Source organism: Choloepus didactylus, chromosome 26, assembly GCF_015220235.1.
Source record: "Choloepus didactylus isolate mChoDid1 chromosome 26, mChoDid1.pri, whole genome shotgun sequence".
Classification (NCBI taxonomy): domain Eukaryota; kingdom Metazoa; phylum Chordata; class Mammalia; order Pilosa; family Megalonychidae; genus Choloepus; species Choloepus didactylus.
The window spans coordinates 11,199,763-11,203,414 of NC_051332.1; the positions used below are offsets into that span (position 1 = coordinate 11,199,763).

At 37.0% G+C, this 3,652-nt stretch overlaps 1 pseudogene; it reads right to left on the reverse strand.

Annotated features, from left to right (window-relative positions):
* Positions 1-1,115: 1,115 nt before the first annotated feature.
* On the reverse strand, positions 1,116-3,285 carry LOC119520840 (annotated as a pseudogene).
* Positions 3,286-3,652: the final 367 nt, after the last annotated feature.

Below are 3,652 nucleotides of genomic sequence, written 5' to 3' on the forward strand. Positions count from 1 at the left end.
ACCAAATTGAGTGTTCAGAAATACACCTTTTCATCCACAGGTAATTGATCTTTGATAAGGCAGTCAAACAAAGCAGCTGGGACAAAGCAGTCTCTTCAATAAATGGTGTTTGGAGAACTGGATATCCATTTCCAAAAGAATGAAAGAGGACTCATCTCACCCCTTATACAAAAGTTATCTGAAAATGGATCAAATACCTAAACATTAGTGCTAAGACCAGAAGACCCTTAGAAGAAAATATAGGGCAGTATCTTGCAGATACTGTGATAGAAGATGGTTAAAAGCAAAGTACAAGCAACCAAATAAGAAATATATAACTGGTATCTCCTCAAAATTAAACACTTTTATACATCAAAGGACTTTATCAGAAAAGTAAACAGGCAGGCTACACAAAGGGAGAAAATATTTGGAAACCACATGACAGATAAGGGTTTAATATCCCAAATATATAAAAGGATCCTTAAACTCAACAACAGAAAGACAAACAACACAATTAAAAACTAGGCAAAAGACATGGACAGACACTTTTCTGAAGAAGAAATATAAATAGCTCAAAAACATGAAAAAATGCTCAAATTCACTGACCATTAATGAAATGCAAATCAAAACTATGTGATATCATCTCACACCTACTAGAATGGCCATAATCCAGAAAATTACAAGTGCCAGAGAGGATGTGGAGAAAGAGGCACACTTATTCACTGTTGGTGGGAATGACTGTGGTACATATAAGTGATGGAATATTACACAGCTGTAAAGGACAGAACAAAGTCATAGAACATATACTTACATGGATGAACCTTTAGGATATTATGTGGAGTGAAGTTAGCCCAATACAAAAGGACAAATAGTACATGGTCTCACTAATATGAACTAACATTAATGTGCAAACTTTGAGAGTTATAAGCTGATAACACAGGTTATCAGGAGATGGAAAGAGAGTACAGGTCATGCATTTGGTGCTGAAGGACTACAGAATGTTCAACAGGATTGATTTTATGGATCCAGAAATAGATAGCATAATACTTTGTGATGGTAGCACAATATTGTAAGTAGCATTTGAAGCCAACAGATTGAGTTGGCAGATATTGTTTATGGGCTCCCTAAACTTGTTTTTATTGATGCAATCTTGGCTTTTTTGGATTCTTGATAACAGGAATAGGATTTGCAGGGAGAGCAGGGATATCATAAGGGTATGTACTGGATTTTTTCTGAGAAGGAACAGAGAAGCTGCTGATTAATAGATTCTGGTTGAGTTGTACTTGCTTATGTGTCAAGTTATTCCTTCATTTCTGTTTTATCATGCCCGGTCAAAGCAAGACTGTTAGCATCTTGCTTGTTTCATCCTCTTCTGTTTTGGTTTTCTAGGGACTCTCTTCTTTGTGAGATGAGGATTTTGTCTTGGCTCCTACTATAGGATTAGGTATTTCTGTTCCTGAATTTCCTGGAGACCTAGGTGATTTGTTTACCAGATTTACAGGCCTTGGTGTTGGGAGAAATGGCTGATTGCATGGCAGTTTGAAGAATGCATTCACTGAGTTACCCCCTGAGTTTTCACTGGAATTTACTTGTGACACAGACACATCAGTAGCTTGTATGTTGTTCACAGAAGATGTTGTGACAGCTGGAGCAGGACAGAATCTGCCATGAGAGCTGCTAGAACTATTGAATACACTGGTCTTCATAGCATTAGATGGTGATGGAAAAGACATGCAGTTATCACAGTCTATAGAAAAGTAAATGCTGTTTGCATTCAGGGCTGTCAATCTGACACTTGCTTTTGCTTTTTTTTCTGAGGTGCATGATTTGGTAGTTTGATAGAGTAGTTTTTTTTACATGCATTGCATAACTTTTCATGTCAACCTCAAATATCTTGCAGTTTATTGCTTGCCTATAAACTGTATCTTTGAAAGTCTAGATATCATAGGTAAGATGACAATGGGATTTTCAGTTCTCTGTCATTCTCTTTGGACACAAACTCAAACATCCACACTGCATGAAATTCTTCCTTGTCATGATCTTCTTTGGGAGCTGGAAATGACTGGGGATTCAATGAGCAACTGTAATAAAATCATTTTTCTCCAAGATTCCAAACAATACTTGAAGTTTTCATTCCACCTAACTCACTCATTCCAGCCATGGTTTTCCTGTTAGTGAACTTGCTAGAAGTACAATTTAATACTTGTATTTTTAAAGAAGTTTGGAGCTTCAAAAAGTTTGGAACACTTTGCCTTACACAGCAAAATTTCATCTGTGACAGCAAGACCTTTTTTAAACTCCTCACCCATGACCTTCCATGTTGAAATGGATACATTGTATATGAAGTTCTGCTGTGGATATGCTGGTGTGATTATAGGCATAAAATGGTACCCATCACTGAGGTTTACCCTTGCACCCCCTACAGGCAAATTATGATTGCATTCTTCAACTGTTTCAGAAGACTCAATTTGGCCATTCTCATTCAGAAAATACCTAAAAACATATACAAGGATTGATGCTATTGCACTTGGATAAATCTGTCAAGTTCTTGCTACTAATATAATCAAGAAAATGCCATTGAGGAAATCTAATGTATTGGAATAGTTATTGTGGCATTTGACCCATAGTTTGATAGCTCTCTGAGTTAACCAGAAGTTGTGAATGTTTCATACTAGATGTAAAATTTCATTGGATATTCTGCAACCATTAAGACTTCTTATTCATCTTATATCTAGATTTTTATTCAGACTAGTCATCTCATAGATCCAAATTTTCTGAAATACTCTGCAGTGATAATCTTGCAAACAAAATATCAATCTTTATCTCATCAAAACAGTTTGATAACTGGTAAAAATGTCTACTCATTTGTTCATAAATCTTTTATTCTTCTTGGAAATTCAATTTATCATAGAATCAGTGGAAAGACACTTTGACCAACTTCTTGGTGAAATACACAAAGCGGGACTATCAGCACATTTTGTGTATATTTCTAATCTATAAGATACAAAGGTGAACATTATACCTCCAACAATTTCAACTACAGATTGTGGAAGATTTTATCATTTACTGATTTCTAGTATACTGTTTTTAACAGGTATTTAATTTTCCCAAAATTAAAATCCAGGGCTGCAGCTCCTCTTCCTCTTCAAAAACCCAAAAAGTCTTCATCATCACAATCAGTTTCTGTGTAAGTATGCAGTCAGTCTTCTAGGGGGCTGCTAAGCTGATAGGAGAGGTAAGTCTCCAATGCTTCTGTGACAGCTGTGTTAGCTGTGATCCCTGAGTTGTAACTGGAAAGGACATCATCTCCTGTGCCATCAACACAAAGTCACTTCCCCCATCCCCCACCCCCTGCAACAACCACTGCTGCCACCCTGGGCATAATCCATTGAGGAGGAGGGAGGGGAACAGCCTAAGACCTGGGTCCAACCCACTCCCTAACTGTCACCTGCTGCTTTAAGTACTACTTTGGTCCATTGTTTTTGACACGGCTGCCAAGATGATACAATGGGGAATAGAAGAGTCTTTCAAGAAATGTTGATGGGACACCTGACAGCCACATGCAAAAGAATGAACCTGCATTCATACCTCATACCATATAAAAATGCAAAATGTGTCAGATACCTAAATGTAAGACCTAAAATTACAGTATTCTTAGGAGAAAACAAAGAAG